Source organism: Triturus cristatus, chromosome 4_1 (genome assembly GCF_964204655.1).
Source record: "Triturus cristatus chromosome 4_1, aTriCri1.1, whole genome shotgun sequence".
Classification (NCBI taxonomy): Eukaryota; Metazoa; Chordata; class Amphibia; order Caudata; family Salamandridae; genus Triturus; species Triturus cristatus.
This window is the reverse complement of record NC_140585.1, coordinates 1,122,589,493-1,122,612,367: the sequence shown is the minus strand read 5'-3', so window position 1 is coordinate 1,122,612,367 and position 22,875 is coordinate 1,122,589,493. Positions and strand designations below refer to the sequence as shown.

The 22,875-nt window shown below is 51.5% G+C and overlaps 1 protein-coding gene and 1 long non-coding RNA gene across 5 annotated transcripts in view; one reads left to right on the top strand and one right to left on the bottom strand.

Annotated features, from left to right (window-relative positions):
- The window catches only part of KMT2E (lysine methyltransferase 2E (inactive)), a 2,077,373-nt gene that overhangs the window by 1,745,990 nt on the left and 308,508 nt on the right, over window positions 1-22,875 (top strand). The gene's annotated exons all lie outside the window — the stretch shown is intronic.
- Window positions 11,553-22,875, bottom strand: part of LOC146856128 (uncharacterized) — a 49,648-nt gene continuing 38,325 nt past the window's right edge. Inside the window, exon 2 of the long non-coding RNA XR_014981434.1 lies at window positions 11,553-13,619. This is a non-coding gene — a long non-coding RNA (uncharacterized LOC146856128). The remainder of the gene's footprint in view (window positions 13,620-22,875) is intronic.

Genomic DNA, 22,875 nt, shown 5'->3' with positions numbered 1-22,875 from the left:
ACTTAAAGGCTGGAACAAACTCCCCCTTCAAATTATAGCTTCCAGCTCACTCCTAGAATTCAGCAGGAAACTGAAAATTTGCCTCTTCCAATAGGCTTCAACTGGGACAGCACCTCCTTGTCAAAGCGCCAAGATACCCACCCGGTTGATATGAGTGCTCTACAAGCTCTAACATTTTAGTCTATCCCCCAGGAAGTACTTCCATTGCAGTGCATGAGGTGTTCTATTCTTAAGACCAGCAGGCCCATTTAAAGCAGTGCATTTCTGTATGGCCCCGTTCAAGAGGCCAAAGAGCCGACAGAGGCTATTGGGCCACAACTGTAGGGTTCGGGTGGTTTGCCATTGGAGTCCTGGGACCCATAATTCTGTGGCTGTGCAAACTGGGCCAATTAAGCGGTTTCCGCCCTTGACTCTTAGGGTGACGAGGGCCCGCAGGCAAAGGCTTCTGTGGCATGTAGTGTGGAGAAGGGGAGAGACTCAGAACCTAAACATTCACATAACAGACACGATGAATCACTGTCTGTAGGAAACTGGGTTTTTGTTGCTGTACCCGTCCGTTTTTACCTGGTAACTGATGCAACTTTGACTGAACATGTACTGGGTTCATGCTAACCAGGTCCCCAATACCATTGTTATTTCTCTAACCTGTACCAATGTTCCACAATTGGTACCACTTTAGGCTCCATGCAAGCCCCTAGTAAATGGTGCCCTGGTACCTAGGGCATTGGACCTAAAGAGGGTTCCTAAGGGCTGCACCACAAATTGCGTCACCCTAAGGGACCCTCACCAAGCTCATGCAAACTGTATTGCAGCCTGCTTGTCTTGGTGGAGAGAAAAATGAAGTGTTGACATGGCACACACCCCTGTGTGCTATGCCTGAATAACACTGCATGTGGTATAGGTAATTCACCCCTACTGCAGGCCTTACAGCCCTAAGGCAGGGTGCCTTATGTTTGGGCATATCTGCGGGAGTGGATGTGTCTCTGTTATATGTAAGTTCGCCCTTAGATACCACAAGGGCACAGGGAAGCCATACAGAGTACATAGATTGGTTATGCGTCATTATGAGTTTCCCAGCTACATGATGGCTTCATAGTACCCCAAAGTGTTTGGTACCAAACAACTCGCATTTATAAACCAACACTGATGCCAGTGCCGCATTTATTAATATATGCACCCAGAAGGCACATTAGAGGGTCCCCCTGAAAACCTACAGATCCCTAATGTGTTCACTGAATGGTCTCGACCAGCCGTCCACCCTAGACAAGTTTCTGATCCCCTTAGGTGAGAGCCTTCGCTCTCGGAGGTCAGAAACAAATCTTGCTCTGGTTGGAGGTGTCCACACCTCCTCCAATCAGGAACTGCATTCCAGGGCATGAAGCTTCAAAGGCCCTGCCGCCTTTCTTATGTGACCTAGGTCTCTCCAAATAGTGCAGATGCCCACCCCACTTTCCTGACCCCACGTTTTGATCGGCAAGACAAGCAGGAAAATGAGTAACATTAGGGGGTGTGCTCACATCAAGCCAGCATCACCCCTAAGGTGGACTAGCTGATGTTGACCTTACTTTAGAGATTCCTCTATCTTGTTTTGGACGGAATTAGCATTCTAGGGTCAGTGTTATGCCCACTTCCTATACTAAGTGGTAATATAGAGAGCGTAGACATCCTAAAGGTAGGCAGCCCATTGGCCCCTACCTGTGATTTGCCTTAACACCCCTAAATTGACTATTTAGATGGCTCCCCTGAACCCAAGAACGGAGATTCAGTGAATCAAGAGAAGAAGGATGAAGAAGAGTCACTGCCTGGCAAGAACAGCAGTAGAGCTGAGAACTGTTGGCGCAAAACCCTGCCTGCGCTCAACTCTCTCAACAATCATGACAGAGGGGCTCATCATGTAAGCTGGAGAACTTCCAAAGCCTTGGATATCCTGCCAGCACTTCGAAAATAGCCTACAGTCTCCCTTGGAGTAGAGGAGCTACTCCTCTGCAGTACTATGGTACCGACAAGCACTGCCTTGCAGCTCCCTGGCCTGACTGACTCAGCAGACAACCAGGAGAAGGTACTTGTGCTCTAAAAGGTCAGATCTGTCTCCCCACCGAGTCTGAAGAAACCAGAACCAACCTGAGCAACAGAGATCTACAAACCTGTGTCAGAGGTGCCACTGGAGGGCCCTCACATGCAAGCGTGCATGGGAGACCAACAGTATGCAGGAGGCTAGCAGAACAAGCAGACATAAGACCTTCAGGACTGGAATAACTGCTCAATCCAGAAACATCGAAATCATAGCCTCAATGTTGTGAAGCACAAGTTACTTACATTCAGGTAACGATATATCTGTAAGAAACATTAGTAGTGATTGATTCCTTACCTTAGAATTACCCCAAGGTGTCAAAAATCTCCAGAGAGACTGTGGTGAACCTTCAGTTTCTCAAGGGAAACCATTTCACCCTTCGCCTCCACTTTGGGGTGGGAAGCTCATCTGTACGAACTGGAGATCAAAGGCATTTGGTATACAGAGGAAGAGTTTCTGCAAATCAACCGGTTAGAATTGCAGGCGCATTGGCTGTCTCTCAAGGCTTTCCTCCCTTCCCTTCGCAGTTAGTTTAAGTCTTGAAAGACAACACTACTGCGATATGGTACATCAGGAAACAAGGAGGAGTGGGATTGTCTATTCTCTGCAGAGAAGCTCTACAACTCTGGTCCTAGACTCAGGATCATCAGATTTGTGTGGTAGAAAATCACCTAGCCGTAGTTCTCAGCATGTGTGCGGACAGTTTCAGTCGGCGTAATTTTGTCTATCACGATTGGCGTCTCCATCCGGAAGTGGTACTGTACATCTTCCAGCTATTGGGGACTCCTCAGATACACCTCCTTGCCACTCAGGAGAACACACACTGCCTGATATTTTGTAGCCTCCATTATCAGATGCTGGGGCTATTGAGGGGGTGCGTTTCAATTGAGCTGGAGCTCCCGCTTTCTTTACACGTTTCCTCCCTTACCCTTTATTCCTCGAGTGATGAGGAACATAAGTCTAGACCGGGCCCACGTAATCTTAATTGCCCCGGACTGGCCACAAAGGGTGTGGTAAGCAAACCTCATTCAACTCTCCCTGTGGCAGACCTCCTCTCAGGGACAGGTTACAACCCCCCACCTTTGCAGCCTGCACCTACATGCCTGGAGATTGAAAGGGGCAACCTCAGTTCCTTTTCACTTTCCCCTGATGTGGTTGATGTTATTTTATCAACTAGAAGACACTCCTTCAAATCTGTTCATGCTAGCAGATGGTCTAAATTTCTTAAATGGTGTGATGATAATTCATTAGATCCTGTTGGAACGTTCTTCCTTTGGACAAGGCTATCCCCCCACTTTTTGCCTGGAAAATGATTTAATTTCGACTGGGAGTGCACAGGGTCCCTGCCATCCATGACCCCTGTGCCAGAAGCTCTTTCCCTTAACTTTACCTTTTGTTTCCCAATTGGCACTACTTCAGTACCCCTTGTAAGTCCCTAGTAAATTGTACCCTTGTTACCTAGGGCATCAGCACGAAGAGGGACCCCAAGGGAAGCAGAAAGAATTGTGCCAACCTAGGGTCCCCTCACCAAGGCCGTGCATACTGCCATTGCAGACTGCTTGTCTTGGTGCAGACAAACCATCATTGCACACACCCCTGTGTGCCATACCCACCGACACCACTATAGCAGGTCTTATACTTCGAAGTCAGAGTGCACTATATGTCCTGTGAGGACATATCTGCATGAGTAGAGGGTGTCCTGCAATACCCATGTTGATTCTTGGATATTAGTAAAAAGGGAAGCCATAAGGAGTACATGGGCTGGACACAGGTCATTACGAGTTCCCTAGCTCCATGATGGCTTCCCTGTACTATGGGATGTTTGGTACCAAACATCTCGTCTTAGTAAACCTGCACTTCCAGTGTCAGATTTATTAATAATTGCACATAGAAGACCCCTTAGAGGGGTCCTGTGAAATCTAAAAAGCAGGATGCTGAGATTGAGAGCCATCTGAGAGGCCCTGGGCCAGGACAGTTGTAATAATCCCTAAACCTCATACCGAGGGTGATAAGAAGGCTATGAGGTTCTGTGTGGACTATATGGGCCTCAATGCTATGACCAAAACCGAAGCACACCCAATACCTAGGGCAGATTAACTAATTGACAGGTTGGGAACAACTGAGTATCTTGAGTACCTTTGATCTGACTTCAGGGTACTGGCATTTAGGCCTGACCCCAGGAGCAAAATAAAATGAGCATTATCTGAAAGAAACACGTTAGTTAGATTCCCTACCTTAGAATATCCCCAGGCGTCAGGCTGGATCCGGAAAGATTTTTCGTCAGCAATACCCTTGCACGTCTGCGGCTCCACGTCCGTCGTCGGCGTCGTGATCGCCGGGATGACGTTGTCGGAGTACTTAGATGCCGCCCTCGCGCACTGACGTCAGTTCTTCTTTTTTCCGCGCCAGTAAGAGCTGATCCGGGAAGAGCATACCCTTTTAGTCATTTTTTGACTAAACTTTTTTGAACTCTTTTGGTTCCATTCTTCGTCGACCTCGACTCTGGTGCCGATAGGGATCCCTGGCTTCAAAGCTTGTGACGCCTGTCACCGACTGATGTCGGTTACGGATCACCACCGCCGGTGCCTCTATTGCCTTGGGGCCGACCACGATGCCGAGTCGTGCCTCGACTGCCGGGCCTTGACGTCGAAGGCTAGGCGGGAGCGGTCCCGCAAGCTGCTCGAGTTCCGGCAGTCGGCTCCGTGCCGCTCGTCGGGGTCGAAGTCTTCGTGATCCGGTAAGTCGCAGCATAGCAAGAAGTCGAAGACGCGACATCGCTCTTCGGGCTCCCCTCGCTGGTCGCGCGACTCGGCTGGGGGTTCGTGTGGCACCACCCGCGCGGCTCCGTCGGAGACGCAGGAGTTCCGTCCGACCCCATACCCTCCGGTCCCTGGGTCTGACGCGACTCCAGCGGAGGTCAGGGACTTCCTCGCGGCCATGAGGAACCTGGCTCCGCCGTCGACGCCTGCCGGCGTGCCTTCGGGCCCCGCAGGCTCGACTGGGAGGCCTAGCGAGCCGGCGGCTCCGGCCCCGGCGCCATCGTCGACTCCGGTCCCGAAGCCGCCGGCCCTTGGGGGATCCAGGCCTGGATCCCAGTCGGCGCCGGTCGACCTCACGACCCCACCGCCGGCGCCGACTCCTCCGGTGCCGCCCCCGGCGCTGCCTTCGGACGACGCCATACCCCGGTTTAGTCCCGGTCCGGACCCGGCGTCGGAGCGGCGCCGTCCGACGCCGATGGGTGACAGATTCATCTTCCGCCCGGCTCTGATCCTTCCACCTGTATACCAGGAATCGGATGACGGTGACGACTGGGAGGGGTCTGAGGACCCTCTGGACCGGCAGGGCCAGTCATCTCAGGACTGGGCAGACGAACTGGGGGATGCCAGTGGTCTTGACACTTCCCCTGACACTGGCTTCATCTCTCCTCCAACCGTGGCTTCGGAGGAAGGTGCTACATTTTCTGTGGTGCTGCGCAAGGCGGCTGAAGCCCTTAGGCTGGAGCTGCCTGCGGTGGCCGTGAGGACTAATCTCCTCACTGTTTTGCTTCAACCGTCAGCAAGCTCCTCGGAGCCTCTGCTGCAGTTCAATGAAGCACTGAGTGACGTTCTGAAGGGCACCTGGTCCAAGCCCTCCACAGTTCCTCCTGTGGACCGGAACGTGGTCCGGCGCCACCGCCCTGCACCGGGCGACCCCCGTTTTCTGTCGTTGCACCCCACGCCCGAGAGCCTGGTTATCCAGGCCTCTACCTCCCAGACCTCCTTCCCGTCCGCTCCCCCGGATCGGGAATCCAAAAGGTTGGAACAGTTTGGGAAGAAACTGTTCTCCTCCCTTAGTTTGGGGTTGCGGTCTATCAACACCGCGTGCCTTTTGGACCGTTACTCTCTCTCCCTGTGGGATACGGTGGAGGACGTGCAGCCCCAGTGTCCGGAGGAGGCCCGGACACGGCTCGCCCAGGCTCTTGCCGTGGGGCAGGATGCGGCACGGCATGCTATCCGATGTGGACTGGACACAACGGACTCGCTAGGCAAGGCAATGGCGACCACGGTGGCGATTCGTCGCCACGCCTGGCTGAGGTCCACGAGTTTCTCCGGGGATGTCCAGAGCACCCTCATGGACATGCCCTAGGATGGCAGTCGCCTTTTTGGCGACAAAGCGGATAGTGCGCTGGAGCGCTTTAAGGACTCCAGGGCTACGGCCAAGTCCTTGGGCCTCTCGGCCCCGCGCCCGCAAACTTCCGCTTTTCGCCCCTTTCGTGGCCAAGGAAGGGGCGCCCCCCCACGTCCATCTAGCCACAGGCCACAGAACCAACTTCAACGCGGTTGCGGACGTGGATTCCGCTGAGACGGAGCAGGGGGACAACGAGCCGGTCCGTCCACATCTACCCCAGCAACATCCGCCTCAAAACCCTCCTAGTCCGAGCTTTCAGGCCCATTCCACGCCAGTGGGAGGCAGAGTTCGCCATCACCTGCTCCACTGGCGTACCATCACATCGGACAGGTGGGTGCTGCAAATCGTTTGAAGGGGCTACTCCCTCCCCTTCGAGGCGACCCCTCCAGCCATGCCACCGGAATTCGGGGGATCACTTGCAACTTCTGCAGGAGGAAGTTACGGCCCTCTTGGCCAAGGGGGCCATCAAGCGCGTTCCTGGTCCAGAAGTAGGTCGTGGTTGTTATTCCCACTACTTTCTGGTTCCCAAGAAGGGCAAAGGGGTCCTACGGCCTATCTTGGACCTCAGGAGCGTCAACGCCTTCCTCCGGAAGGAGAAGTTCAAGATGCTCACCTTAGCTCAGGTTCTGGCTGCCTTAGACCCTGGAGACTGGATGGTAGCGTTGGACTTGCAGGACGCTTATTTCCACATCCCCGTCCTGCCGGCCCACCGGGGTTACCTGCGGTTCACGGTGGGTCAAGAGCACTTTCAGTTTACCGTGCTCCCCTTTGGCCTCACCAGTGCCCTCGGGTGTTCACGAAAGTGATGGCGGTGGTCGCAGCTCATCTGTGCAGATTAGGGGTTCCCGTCTTCCCCTATCTCGACGACTGGTTGCTGAAGGCGGGCTCGCCCCAGGCAGTCGTCTCCCACCTCCAGACTACGGCCGACCTCTTGCATTTGCTGGGGTTCTCCATCAATGTGCCGAAGTCGCATCTGAGTCCCTCCCAGAAGCTCCTCTTCATCGGAGCGGTTCTGGACTCGGCGCAGTTCCGGGCCTATCCTCCGGAACAGAGGGTCCGGGATATTCAGGCTCTGATTCCCATCTTTCGGCCTCTATCCCGGGTTTTGGTCAGGTTGGTTCTGCGGCTTCTGGGTCTGATGGCCTCCTGCATCCTGTTGGTGCATCACGCCAGATGGCGGATGCGGGCTCTGCAGTGGGACCTGAAGTTTCAGTGGGCCCAGCATCGGGGAAACCTGTCCGACCATGTCTTGATCTCGGAGGGCACTGCAAGACAGTTGCAGTGGTGGCTCACGGACCGCGATTGGGTCAGTGGCAGATCCCTCTCCCTACCCCAACCGGAGCACTTAGAAGTGACGGATGCGTCCCTCCTGGGATGGGGGGGCCACATGGGAGAGGCAGAGATCAGAGGCCTCTGGTCTCTGGCGGAGTCTCGGCTCCATATCAACCTTCTGGCGCTGAGGGCGATCCGACTTGCACTGAAGGCATTCTTTCCCTCTGTCCGGAGAAGTGTAGTGCAGGTGTTCACGGACAACACCACCGCCATGTGGTACTGCAACAAACAGGGCGGGGTGGGGTCGTGGACCCTTTGTCAGGAGGCTCTGCGCCTCTGGACATGGCTGGAACATCAGGGCATCACCCTGGTGGTTCAACATCTGGCGGGCTCTCTGAATGCCAGAGCAGACGAACTTAGCCGCCGGTGCATGATGGATCACGAATGGCGTCTGAACTCGGACGTGGCGCAAGTCCTCTTTCGGCAGTGGGGAGAGCCTTGGTTAGATCCATTCGCCACCGAAGAGAACGCGTAATGTCATCAGTTCTGTGCGTTTGAGTTTCCAAGGCAGAACTCGCTCAGAGACGCTTTTCGTCGTGAGTGGAGTTGCGGTCTGTTGTACGCCTTTCCGCCTATACCACTTCTGCCCAGAGTGCTGAAGAAGATCAGGCGCGACCGGGCCCAAGTCATCCTGGTGGCTCCGGATTGGGCACGAAGATACTGGTATCCCGAGCTACTCAGTCTATCGATCGATCCCCCGATCCGCCTGCCTCTTCAGGAGGACCTTCTGTCACAGCAGCAGGGGACGGTCCTCCACCGAACCTGCCCAGCCTCTGCTTCCATGCGTAGAGATTGAGCGGCAACAGTTGATGCCATTTGACTTGCCTCCTGAAGTCTGTAATGTTATTCTGGCAGCCAGGCGTCCCTCCACAAAATCGGTATACGCCTGCAGGTGGAACAAATTTGTGGCATGGTGCACAGCAAAGGCTGTGGATCCCCTTTCCGCCCCTCTTTCTGAGGTTCTCCTCTTTCTTCTTTCCCTGGCCCAGCAGGGCTCTGCTCTGGGTACCCTTAAGGGATATCTTTCAGCTATTTCTGCTTTCTTATGGCTTCCTGACCAGCCTTCTCTTTTCAAATCCCCTGTTGTTTCTCGATTCTTTAAGGGCATTACTCACATGTTTCCTCCTGTCCTAATGCCTCAGTGGGATTTGAATCTAGTATTGACCTATCTGATGTGCGCTCCCTTTGATCCACTTCATAATTGTCCCCTTCGTCTTCTGACTCTTAAGACTGCTTTCCTGGTTGCCATCACCTCTGCTAGAAGGGTGAGTGAGCTCCAGGCTCTCTCTTCTAAGCCTCCTTTCCTTTCCGTCCATCCGGACAAAGTTGTTCTCAGGACTCGTCCTTCCTTTCTCCCTAAGGTGGTAACTGCCTTTCACATCGGACAGTCTGTTACACTGCCCACCTTCTTTCCGCCTCCACATCCCTCGAAAGAGGAAGAGAGGCTCCACTGTCTGGATCCAAAACTGGCGCTGTCCTTCTATCTGGACCGCACCAAACAGTTCCGGGTGGATGACCAACTCTTTGTTGGCTACGTGGGCCCTAAGAAGGGGCGGGCGGTGCACAAGCGAACCATCTCTCGGTGGGTCGTTTTGTGTATCAAGGCCTGTTATTCCTTAGCTAAAAAGGAACCTCCTGTAGGGATGAGGGCCCATTCCACTCGGGCCACAGCGGCGACCACTGCTCTGGGCCGGAGAGTCCCCTTGCAGGACATTTGTCAGGCAGCAACGTGGGCCTCGCTGCACACGTTTGCCAAACACTATTGCCTGGACAGCCAAGTCCGGAGAGACGGCTTCTTTGGCCGGTCTGTTCTCCAGGACTTTCTGGTGTGATCTTGGTTCGCAGACCCACCACCGGGGTTGGTATTGCTGGGGTATCTATTCTAAGGTGAGGAATCTAACTAACGTGTTTCTTTCAGATGAACAAGTTACTTACCTTCGGTAACGATATGTCTGCAAGAAACATTAGTTAGTTAGATTCCTCACCGCCCCACCCATCCTCCCCATTCTGCGAACCGATATCTAGGGTTGAGGTCATCCCTTTCAGGGCCCTAGAATTTTTGGCACCAGTGTCGGTCTCTTGCATGGCTCTGCGTTCCTGGCGCGGAAAGCTATGAACAAGAAGTGACGTCAGCGCACGAGGGCGGCGTCTAAATACTCCGACGACGTCATTTCGACGACGGACGCAGAGCCGCAGACGACGCCTAGCGACGCGCAAGGGGTATTGCTGACGAAAAATCTTTCCGGATCCAGCCTGACGCCTGGGGATATTCTAAGGTGAGGAATCTAACTAACTAATGTTTCTTACAGATACATCGTTACCGAAGGTAAGTAACTTGTTCTTCAACCCCAGATGGGAATTATCAGTTAACTGAGATGCCCTTTGGTTTGTAAAATGCACCTGCCACTTTTCAAAGGTCGGTGAATAAAGTGCTTGCTGGTTTGGAATCCTTTAGTGCAGCTTATCTGGATGATATTGCTCTCTTTAGCTCCTCCTGGCAGGATCACCTGATCCACCTTGGGAAAGTAGTGGAGGCTTTGAAGAATGCAGGCCTCACTATCAAGGCAAGCAAGTGCCAGATAGAGCAGGGTAATGTTGTATACTTGGGCCATCTTGTTAGTGGAGGCCAAGTTCAACCCCTTACCACCCAAGATCCAGACCATTCTGGACTGGGTGGCTCTAGCAACCCAGACTCAAGTAAGGGCCTTCCTTGGCTGGACTTGGTGCTACAGGAGGTTTGTGAGGAATTATGGCACCATTGTTACTTGTTACAGCACTCAGAACTGGCCTCCAAGACAAATGCCCAAAAAGGTGAACTGGACAGTAAGCTTTTAAAAGGCTTTTGACACTCTGAAGGAAACTATGTGTTCTGCACCCATTCTGAAAGCTCCAGATTATGCCAAGCAATTCATTGTACAGACAGCTGCCTCTAAATATGGGATAGGAGCGGTCCCATCTCAAATAAGTGACCAAGGTCAAGACCAGCCACTGGCTTTAATCAGTAGAAGGCTACTCCCCAGGGAACAGCGTTGGAGTGCCATTGAAAGGGAAGCCTTTGCTGTGGTCTGGTCCCTGAAGAAACTGAGACCATACCTCTTTGGCTCTCACGTCCTTGTTCAAACCGGCCTCAGGCCTCTCAGATGGTTAATACAAATGAAAGGTGAAAATCTCAAACTGCTAAGGTGGTCCATTTCCCTACAGGGAATGCACTTTGAAGTGGAACACAGTCCTGGGACTTCCTATGCCAATGCAGATGGCCTTTCCAGGTTCTTCCACTTACACGAGGAAGACTTCCTTCATTTGGTGGAGTGGGGGAGGGAGGTTGTGTAGGAAAGTGCCTCTTTTGGACATGGTTAGCTCCCACTTTGTGCCTGGAAAATGATGTAATTTTGATTGAAAGTGCACAGGGTCTCTGCCAACCAGACCCCCTGTGCCAGAAGCTTTTTCCCTAAACTGTACCTTTTGTTTCCCAATTGGCACACCTTTATTAACCCTTGTATATCCCTAGTAAATGGTACCCATGGTACCTAGGGCATTGGCACTGAAGAGGTACCCCAAGGGTAGCAGCACGAATTTTGCCACCCTAGGGTCCCCTCACCAAGGCCATACACACTGCCAGTGCAGACCACGTGCCTTGGTGCAGACAAAACCAGAGTCGACATGGCACACATCCCCGTATGCCATGTTCACAGACATTGCAGGGGATATAGGTAAGACACCTGTAATTAATGTGATTTTCGCTAAAAGGACACACCCAAACCCTGCACTCCCACTTTGGAGGCAAATATACCACTGCACCTTCAAATAATACACTTTGAGCAGCACTCCCTGAAGACGAGGAAAGGGTGCAGCACTCCGTTTAGGCGAGGCAAGGAAACAAATTCAGGTGCATTTAAAGTAACACACACTTTGAGCAGCACTCCCTAAAGACGAGGAAAGGACGCAGCACTCCCTAAAGACAAGGCAAGAAAACAAATTCAGGTGCATTTAAAATAACACACACAAGTTTATTAATGCAACATTTTAGAACGGTAGGCTAAATATATCAGTAAAAGCAGATTCCCAAGTATCAAGTGACTAAAATGAACAATTAGAATAAAATGCAGTATCTACAAGTAGCAAAGAGTAGAAAATATATACAAAATGGTTAGGAACACCTCACCGATCGATTAAGCAACATCCTTGCCAACTCAAGCTGGGGGAGCCCTTCACTAGCCCAGGAAGGAGTCTGATCAGGACTCAAATTCCATCACCTCCACAGCAATACGTCTCTTCTGTGGTGAGCTTCCACCTGGCCCTCGAAGGTTCCCAGCTTAAATACCATTACTAAACGTAAGACGAAGCTTCTAGAAAACCTCGCTCCCTTCTCATGAGAAAGAACCGAGCTGGGCGTACCAGTCTGCATCAAGGCCAAGATGGAGGCTGGCCAAGCTCCCGTATTTTGACTTCGAGGCAGAGTTGCACATTCCACAGATAATATCCAGTTCACTCTGGTCAGTGAGGAGCGAAAAACAAGTGAAGAGCAGAAACCTGCCCTCCCCACTTTGCAGCTACGTGCGAGCACAGAAAATGGCGTCAGTTCAGAAAATGGAGACAGTTATGCACAAGGGAGTCAATAGTAAATACACCTTTTTCTCATTCAGTACATTCCACTCTTTGACTATTGACTCATATAACACACTGGTCTAAAATCAATTACTTGGGGTCGAAGCATAGAAAAAAGATTATGCACACACTGAATACAACAACATAATAATATCAAGATACGTATTGCTAATGCTATCCCACCTAGAACAGAGCGAACTTTACCACAATCCGGCAACCACCCAAACAACCAATCCCACCAACCATTTTCTACATCCTGCTTGACATCTTTAGCTAACTTGTGTAAGGCTTCAGTGTGGGAATGAATTGACTTTGAATGATCTGAGAGATTAAAGCAACACATTCCCTCAAAGTCTGAGCATCCGTGATCGTGTTTCAGAAGAAAATAATCAATAGCGGCTCTGTTCTGTAATATGGCTTTCCTTTACATCTAATAATAATTCTGCTAAAGCAATCGAAGTATGTTTTATTATTATGTATTGTATATTTCTTTTAATAAATAACATGGAAAAGTGTTTTTAACTGATATGGATGAATAATGAAGAATGTACTGGTTAATAAAATAGGTAAACATCTTATTCCATTGCATCTGTGTAGTTGTTTCGTTTGACTGTGTAATCACAAAGCATTGAATTGCTTTATTGTAAATTTGGTAACCTGCATAAGACTCTATCGCACACTTAGTCCCTTTTTCTCACGTTGACAAAAGAGAGGCCCAGGAGGAGATAATCTCTTCCTAATCACATCAACAGGAGAAGGGAACTTTTGTTTTTTTCGGGCCGCATGAGAACCGCCACCCTACAGGCAGTTTGACATGCCTGAAATGACTAGCAGCAGGTACTACGTGTTTGTACACCATGTGGTTTTGCACATTCTCACAAACGTCATTTCGATGTTTACACAAAGTTTCTTCTTACCATGTCATAGTAGGTTGAGTACTGTCAAGTTGTATTTGAGCACATTTACCAGTGGAAACAGGGTCGCAGGACATATTATAGCAAACATCACCATTGGTTATGTTAAACGTAATCACTCGGGTTAAATTCTTCCAGTCATTTTCAGTAGTTTCCGGACAAAATCGGCAAAACTCATATGGTGATAAATGAGATCTTATATCATGTTCCTCCACTGCCCCGTCTGCATTTGTAACTTTGAATGTCTGCAAGAGCACAGTAACAGGGGTAGGTATAGCTGCAAGGCACGTGGAAACGTTAGCCATGGTGCTTTTCATGTTGGACATGCAGAAGTACGATCTGTTGAGGACTGTCTGTGAAAGATAAGACCACACGTTATCAGGTCGCGTTAGCAGCGCTGTCAGTCTGCGCGGCCGGCTGGCCACTTCGGGGTAAGGGGCTCCTCGTCCCCCCCAGTCCCAGCCCCACACGCACACGACCACACCAGCACCAGCGAGCACAAGCAGAGCATCGACACGCCATACTCTGATCTAAAAGAACAGAAACAAAACAGGTATTATTCATTCTCGTAAATAACATTTAGCAGCAGGCACATGTTCCCCATTTTTCCTGACGTGGCTTCATGATCAATAGAACATTGTCCCTTCCAGTTGCAATAATTTCTGCTGGTTCGGGGGGACTATTGGGAGACTCTATCCACAGTTTAGCTCCTGGGTTCTTATCAGTTGAGCCAAACCCTCCTTCCCCACGTACTGTGAGGAGGGCTGGGGCAGTCCCTTTCTTAATTACCCCTCCCTACACTGGCATGATCACCATTTGAGCAACTCTGTCACCAGATTGTATCATCAAATCTGCATCAGCACTATTAAGTAGGATGACTTTAATTTCACATTGATAGTCTGCATCAATGACTCCTCCCGGCACTTGGATGCCCTTTAAAGCCAATCCAGATCGAGGGGCAATCAAACCAAAGTGCTCTGGGGGTATCTGAATTCCCACTCCTGTCTCAATGAGTGCAATATTTCTTGGTTTCAGTCTGCACCTTTTCAAAGCATGCAGATCAAAACCTGCAGCCTCCGGTGTCGCCCGGTACGGTGCCAAAGCTCCGGAAGCTGTCTCCCAGTAAAGAACCGTATTGGTAGCCACATGAGGTTGAATCTGTACAGCTGGAGTTAACATTCGCATTAAAGGGGTTTCTGCATTTGCTAAAGGTCTATTATTCAGTATTTGCAATGCTTCACTCAAATGATCTCTCCGGTTTTTCAATGAGCCATCAAACAACTTTCTCAATTGGTCTTTCAACAATCCAGTCAGATAGAGACTACTAGCCGCAGATTCCTTAACGTAGAATTATCCCCAGGCGTTACACTGGATCCGGAAAACTTTCTTGCCCCAGCATCCCTGCATGCCGGGGGGCGGCACCACGCGACTCCGCCCCGACGTCCTCCGCGGGCGTGACGTCAGCGAGGTCATATAAGCCCCACCCCGGAGCGCTGACATCAGTTTCCTTCTTTTCCGCATGCCACGCGGATCCGGATCGTATCCCTGGCCTGTTTTCAGGCCTTCTTTTCACGCTTTGCGTTTCCTTTTTAGGAACAGTGTGCAAATGCCTTCGGGCTTCAAGACGTGCTCGTCTTGCGCGTGCCAGATGTCGGCGACGGACCCTCACCCCATCTGTATGTGGTGTTTGGGTGAGCACCATGACTCCACGGACTGCGAGGCTTGTCAGCAGATGAAGCCGAAGTCCCGGCGGGAGAACCGGATGAAACTCCTTTCGGCTCGCATGTCCAGGTCGGCGGCGTTACAGCGTCCGTCCCCCGCGGAAGGGTTCAAGAACCGCCGCGTCTGTCTCCAACATCGTCCCTCTCCGAGACCGCAAGGGCGTCGCTCGCCCATGGGTAAGTGTTGCAGCTTGTCCCCGAGGCCTGGTCCCCGCCCTGTGGAGGGAGCGGGTTCTCCTCGGGTCATGCGGCCTCGCGCGTCGCCACCCTACCCTCCGTTTCCCGGCGTGGGGGCGGCCAGAGCCCAAATGGAGGCCTATGCTACGGCCCTGCAAGCCTCCTTGGCTCCTCCTCCTCTTCCTTGTACATCAGAGGATCCCTTGCCATGTGCGGGGCCTTCTGCAGAGTCTCCGGTGACTCCGACCCCAGCGCCGACAGGTTCGGTTTCAGGTCTTGGAGATGTGGTGTCGTCGGGGTGCCGCCCTACAGGGTTCCCCCCTTCGGACCACGGCACCTGGCGTCGCCGCAGGGGCTGGCTTGGGGCCGGGTCACGTCCCCGGGTCCCCCTCGCTCCCAAAGCAGGCGGCTGCCTCGTTGGAGGTCGAGTCGGCGCCTTTTCTGCACCGTTCTTTAGCCGACCCTGCTCCGACCCCGCCCAGTTCTCCCGCTGCACAGGTGGTGGTGTTCATCTCAGCGCCCCCTTCGGCGCTGGTCGACGTCACGCTGGTGCCAGTGACGGACTCCACGGCGCCGTGCCAGCGTCGATTCGTCTTCGGAGGCCCCCTCTTCTCCAGAGGTTCGGCAACTTTTTGTCTCTTCTTCCCCGGAGACGGGACGCCACGTCATGACTTTTTCCCCGCCGTCTTCCAAGGAGGGCTCTTCGCCCGTCCCGGCGCACACAGTCTTCCCCAGAGGCGCCTCAGGTTCCCCACTCGTCTGTCAACCTTCCCCCATTCCGAGCTTGGCCTTTTCTTCCACCGGTTGGGCTGGGGGACAGCTGGCTTAGCTTACAGCCGTCGCCCTCTGAGGAATTGCTCTCCCCACCGCGTTGCCCTACGGAGGCGAGTGCTGCCTTCACCCGGGCTGTCTCTACGGCCGCGGGGAATTTGCGCATGGGCGACCCGGCTGCCCATTTCCGCGGATCATTTGCTTGAGGTTCTCCATCAGGGCTTTAGTGGATGGGAACTGCTTCTTCCCTTCGCAGCTTTGCTCCATAATTCTCTCTTGGGGGCGTCCTGCCATGGGGGACCCGGTGCCCCAGCCGCTCCTGCACCGCCACCGTCCTGCTCCGCATGATCCTGTCTGCCTTTCCTTCCACCCTTTTACCAGGGGCCCTCTTCTGCAGACTGCCTTTCCCTCCTTGCCATCGGTGTTGTCTCCTCCGTCAGGGGAGGCCCGGTGGTTAGATTCATGGGGGCGTAACATCTTCGATTGCTCCAGTGCTTCCTTGCGGGCGCTCAACACGCTTTGTGTGTTGGCCAGAGCCACTTCCAGCTTGTGGGATTCCACGGAGTCCCTTCTGTCTTGTGCTTCTCAGGAGGGTGCCTAGGCTGATCTGCGGCACCATATGTTGGATGGCCGGGAGCTGGCCGTGTTTATTCTTCGCTCGGCTCTGGATGTCTCTGAGGATCTTGGTCGCACTATGACTTCCTCGGTAGCCCTCCGTCGCCATGCTTGGCTGAGAGATTGTGTTTTCCCTGAGAATGTTAGGGAGCGTCTGGTTGACCTCCCTTTCGATGGTGCTCTTTTGTTTCACGCCCCTGCGGATTCTGCCATTCAGCGGTTACTTACGGGGCTTCGTCCTCCTCCCCCTCAGAAAAACCTAGATGACGGTCCTCTGCTGTGTTCTGGGTGGTGTTCTCCCGTTGTTTTCTGGGGTCTAGTGTTCAGAAGCCCCGTCTGTGTGGTCTGTGTGGTTGGTGTGCCTTCAGGGTCCTTCGGTACTGTTGGCTGCTGGTTCAGCCCCCCTTTTTTTGACTTGTGGTTTTGGCTGTTGGTGAGTCTGTGTAGGTCCTGAGATCGGGCCTTTTGTGTCTTCTTTATTGGCTGCTAGGCAATCCGTCTGCGGTTCTACCCGCAGGCTTTTCTGTTTGTCCTCTGCTGCGGAATTTTCTCCTAAGAGGTGTTCCCATGTTTTCTTGGGACGTAGCATACCCTATGTGGGGTACTTGTAGCTATTACATAGCTCTGTCATGTGCTGGGGAAGGGTGGTCACCCTTTTCGGGTTCCTTGCTCTCCTTGGCGTCACGGTATATCGCAGGTGCGGTCTCTTTGACAATTGTCTTGGCGCAGGTCTGTCCTTCTCCATGTTGGCTACGTCGCTAGACCAGTCTGGCCTGCTGCCTGCGGCATCGTGTTGTGGCGATTCCTCCCTTCTGTCTGGCGTTTCGGCCTGGTCCTCAGTCTGGTGTTCCAGGGGGACTGGCTTTCCTTGGCTTTCTGTGTTCTGGTTGACAGCCTGGGTTCGCCCTCCGTGTCTCTCTCTCTCTTTCTCTTCTGCCTGGTCCCACTTCTTTCATGGGTCAGTGTGTGTTTCTGAACCGGCCCCTCCTTTAGGGTGTGTCCTGGCCCTCCCTGGCCTCTGCCTTTATCTTGCGCCTGGCTTGTTCTGGGGCACTGCTCCATGGTGTTGCCTGCTGCTGGCTGCGCATGCCTGCGCATACCTGCGCATGCCTACTTGTTCTGGTCCACCGTCGTGGCCTTTGATGTGTTCCCTTGTGCCCCTGCCTCTGGTTCCGCTGGGGCTTTGTGCACCTGTGCCTTTCTTCTTACACCTACGCTATTGGCGTTGGGGCCGTTCCTGCCTTGTCCGCTTCTTGCAGCCGAGGTGTGTTCGGCTGTTTCCAATCACTGTGTGTGCTTCTTACGGCAGGCTCTGTCTCCGGTTCTACCTCTTCTCCCTGGGGTTCGAGGTGGTTGTTTTGTTCCTTGAGGCCCTTTGTGCGCTATCTGCCCCTTCGGGGTGTTGAGCGGTTCTCCCTTAGTTGGGCTTCGGATCTCCTGGCCTTCCCTTCTTGTTCCTGTCACATGTCCCCTGCTGGGACCCTGTGTCTCTCCTGCTGGGGAGGCTCTCTCACAGGCCCTCCTCCCTTCTGGGTATGGCTAGGGTATCTATTCTACGTTAAGGAATCTGCGGCTAGTAGTCTTTATCAGATGTACAAGTTACTCCGGTAACAAAGTATCTGGTAGAGAAGATTCCAGCCACAGATTCCTTCACGACCTGCCCTTCCTCCCCGTTCTGCGAAGACCCTCAGTTTGGTTTTCTGCACACGCGTCCCTCTGGGTGGCTTGTCTTCTGTGGGTGTCCTCTTCGCTTTCTTCCGGTCAGGCTGTCCGGTTCTGCTTGATTGATCCATCCCCCTTTTTAGGTCTCGCCTGACCCAGCGCATGCGCTGGTCTGGCGAGACTTATTGAGAGGGCTCCAAAAAGTGCTTCCAGGCCAGCCTAGAGCTACAGTGCATGTGCGCGGGCAAGCCGCGCTTTACTGAGATTACTTTCACTTTCATGTTTGATAGTGATCGCGATCACTTTCGTGGCCGCATGGCCGCTTTGCATAGCCAATACGTCTCGTTTCTTTTGATACACGGATGGTTGGATTCTGCGTGTCCTTGCTTCCCTCCAGTGTCGGGGCCTCCTTTTGCTCGCAGTCTCTCTCTCTCTCTCTCTGTGTCTCTCTCTCTCTCTCTCTCTCAGTGTCTCTCTCTCTCTCTCTCTCAGTGTCTCTCTCTCTCTCAGTGTCTCTCTCTCTCTCAGTGTCTCTCTCTCTCTCAGTGTCTCTCTCTCTCTCAGTGTCTCTCTCTCTCTCAGTGTCTCTCTCTCTCTCAGTGTCTCTCTCTCTCTCAGTGTCTCTCTCTCTCTCAGTCTCTCTCTCTCTCAGTCTCTCTCTCTCTCAGTCTCTCTCTCTCTCAGTCTCTCTCTCTCTCAGTCTCTCTCTCTCTCAGTCTCTCTCAGTCTCTCTCTCTCTCAGTCTCTCTCTCTCTCAGTCTCTCTCTCTCTCAGTCTCTCTCTCTCTCAGTCTCTCTCTCTCTCAGTCTCTCTCTCTCTCAGTCTCTCTCTCTCTCTCTCTCAGTCTCTCTCTCTGTCTCTCTCTCTCTCAGTCTCTCTCTCTCAGTCTCTCTCTCTCTCAGTCTCTCTCTCTCTCAGTCTCTCTCTCAGTCTCTCTCTCAGTCTCTCAGTCTCTCTCTCAGTCTCTCAGTCTCTCTCTCAGTCTCTCTCTCTCTCTCTCAGTCTCTCTCTCTCTCTCTCAGTCTCTCAGTCTCTCTCTCAGTCTCTCTCTCAGTCTCTCTCTCTCTCTCAGTCTCTCAGTCTCTCTCTCAGTCTCTCTCTCTCTCTCTCAGTCTCTCTCTCTCTCTCTCTCAGTCTCTCTCTCAGTCTCTCTCAGTCTCTCTCTCAGTCTCTCTCTCTCTCTCTCAGTCTCTCTCTCTCTCTCTCAGTCTCTCTCTCTCTCTCTCAGTCTCTCTCTGTCTCTCAGTCTCTCTCTCAGTCTCTCAGTCTCTCAGTCTCTCAGTCTCTCAGTCTCTCAGTCTCTCAGTCTCTCTCTCTCTCTCTCTCTCTCTCTCTCTCTCTCAGTCTCTCTCTCTCTCTCTCAGTCTCTCTCTCTCTCTCTCAGTCTCTCAGTCTCTCAGTCTCTCTCTCTCTCTCTCTCTCTCTCTCTCTCTCTCTCTCTCTGTCTCTCTCTCTCTCTCTCAGTCTCTCTCTCTCTCTCTCTCTCTCTCAGTCTCTCAGTCTCTCAGTCTCTCAGTCTCTCAGTCTCTCTCTCTCTCAGTCTCTCTCTCTCTCAGTCTCTCTCTCTCTCAGTCTCTCTCTCTCTCAGTCTCTCTCTCTCTCTCTCTCTCTCTCTCTCTCTCTCAGTCTCTCTCCATACTTGTGCCTCCAGGATGGCTATCGCCTTGGCTTACTCGGTTGTTCCTCAAAGTGGTGCTCTGCTCTTTCCCTGCTATGGCTTCGCTGCTATAGCCTTCTGGTACCTTGATGCCAACTGGTGCTGTTCCTCACCCTTTGTTTCTCTCTGTTTTGTTTCTCTGATTTTTTCGCACACTGTTCCCATGCTCCCCTCAGTTTTGCTGTGATGGCTCCGCGTTGTGGCGCCAAAAGTTCTCCGAAGCAAACTAATATCAGCGCGCCGGGGTGGGGCTTATGTGACTTCGCTGACGTCACGCCCGCGGAGGACGTCGGGGCGGAGTCACGTGGTGCCGCCCCATGGCGCGCAGAGATGCTGGGGCAACAATGTTTTCCGGGTCTAGTCTCACGCCTGGGGAAAATTCGACGTTAAGGAATCTGCGGCTAGAATTTTCTCTACCAGATACATCGTTAGCGGAGGTAAGTAACTTGTACTTCATGCGCTCAATCAAACCCGCAGCCTGTGGGTAGTATGGAATATGAAAAACCCACTCAATGTTGTGTTGTACACAATATTCCTGCATCAATCTGCCTTTAAAATGAGACCCGTTGTCACTTTGGATTTGTAATGGAATTCCATAGTACAAAATCAGCAAGTCTAACGTTTTCAATGTATTCACCCGAGTAGCACATTTACATGGAAACGCGATCAAATATCCAGAGTATGTATCCACAGCCGTGCACACATATTGACTTCCTCGACTAGTTGGCAGAGGCCCGATATAATCAATCTGCCAAATCTGTGCTGGTAATTTTCCTCTACCTAGCTGTCCTCTCACTATCTGTGGGACTGATCTATGTTGAGCATGCTGACAAACAGGACACTGCAAAATCACAGTTTTAATCAAATCTAGGGGAATGTGTATCCCTCTATTCTCTGCCCACCTGCTAGTAATCTGTTCTCCAAAGTGTCCGCATTTCTGATGTGCCCACTTCGCAATCCCAACCAGGTCAGAATCCTGCGTTGCCACCTCGGCCTCTTAAATCTTAGCTTTTTCATCTGTGAGAGAATTAAACCAGCGGTCAAGTGAGTCGGTGGAGCAATGAGCTTCTACATGATACACGGTAACTGTACTTTGTGTCAACATGGTCCAGATCTCTTTCCACAATTCCTTACCCCCCCTTTAATTTATATTTATCATCCAATTATGAGCATGCCAAGTGGGAAGCCAAGATGCTAGCCCATTGGCAGTAGACAACGAATCAGTGTAAATATGATATTTTCCTGGCAATTCTTGCTTCAAAGCTTGGTACACAGCGTATAAGTCTGCGAACTGACTACTCTTTCCTTCTCCAGTAGTGGTCAACAATTTCTGGGTCACAGGATTATATGCCACCGCCTTCCAGGGCCTATTAGCCCCTACATACCTGGCCGCACCATCAGTAAACCACACATGCTTCTTGTCCTCCACGGACAATTCGCTAAATGGCTTACCCCACTTTACAGGAGACTCCTGTATTTCAGGTAAATCATGCAACACCTCTGTCTCTTCCATTGGCGCCTGCGCCACCTGCTCATGCAACACCGCGGTGTCTTTGTTACCTACGTGGGCCCTATCCTGTATATACCACTTCCATTTGATTATGCAGGCTTCCTGCGCATATCCAATTCTGTAAGTCTTGGGGCAACTCATCACCCACAGCATTATTAGAATTTCAGGTCTCAAAATTACATCGTGCCCTAGAGTCAATTGCTCAGTGTCCACCAGAGCCCAATAGCATACAAGCAACTGTTTTTCAAAGGGGGTGTACCTCTCTCCAGCGTCTGGCAATTTCTTTGTCCAAAACCCTATAGGTACTTTCGTTCTTCCCTGCTTCTGCCACAAACTCTAATTAGCGTACAATTCTTGCACTGTCACATTCAGCTCAACATCCCCCTCCCGTACTGGCCACAAATCCAAAGCGTGCTGTATAGCCTCTTTTGCTAGTTCAAATGCAATCTGCTGTTGCTCTCCCCATTCAAATGCATTTTTCTTTCGTGTAACTTTGTACAAAGGGGCCAATATCTGACTCAAGTGAGGGATGTGCTGTCTCCAAAAACCAAACAAACCAATGAATCTTTGTGCTTCCTTTCTGTTTCGGGGCACTGCAAATTCTTTAATCTCTTATCTCACTTGGAACACCACCTCCCTGTGTCCCTGATGCCATTGAATACCCAAAAACTTCACACTTTGAGAGGGTCCTTGTAATTTGGCGAGATTTATCTCCCATCCCTTGCTCTGTAAATGCTCCACAATCCTGTCTAACTAAGTCTGCACTTGTTCTTGTGTCTCTCCCTGTATCATCACGTCATCAATGTAATGGCAAAGCTGTATCCCACTGATAGCTGACACCTCATCCAAATGCTCTGCCACCAGCCGGTGCCAGATCGTGGGACTATGTAAGTACCCTTGTGGTACATATTTAAATGTCATTTGTCTACAATCCCATGAGAAACTGAATTGCTCTTGGCATTCAGGAGCTATCGGTATTGAAAAGAAAGCATTGGCAATATCAACAGTCGTATACCAAGTCCCAGGGTGCTTCTGCATTTTCTCAATGAAAGTAACAGTGTCTGGGACAGCAGTCAAAGGAGGTGTATGCCTATTCAATTCACAATAATCAACTGTCATGCGCCAAGTATTGTCACTTTTGCGCATAGGCCACACAGGGTTATTCCAAGCGGTAGTGACCGGAGTCACCACCCCTGCCTCTAGCAAGTCCTGTATGGTTGCACTGATCTCTTCATGCCCTCCTGGAATACTGTACTGTTTCAAATAAATTACCTTAGTAGCCTGAGACCCCTTCACTAGGGAATTTTCAAGTGACCCACCATTACAGCGCCAACTGAAATATACTTCTTTGATACAAATTGATATTACCCATCCTCCAAATACAAAGTCATTTCCTTCAAGATATCAATTCCAATAATATATTCAGATAGGGGCACAATCAATACAGTGTACTCTCTTTTTGGTATTCTCCCTATTTTCATTTGGACCTTTGTCTGCACTGCTGGTGTCTCTTTACTGCCTAAGCCTGTAATTGTGATATACCGTCCTTTATACTTTCTGGGATTACCGTATATCAAAGTGGCCTCCGCTCCGGTATCCACTCGGGCTCGGGCCCTCTGAACATTATGATGTTTCCAATTAATTTCTATGTCAACATAAGGTCTAGTGTCTTT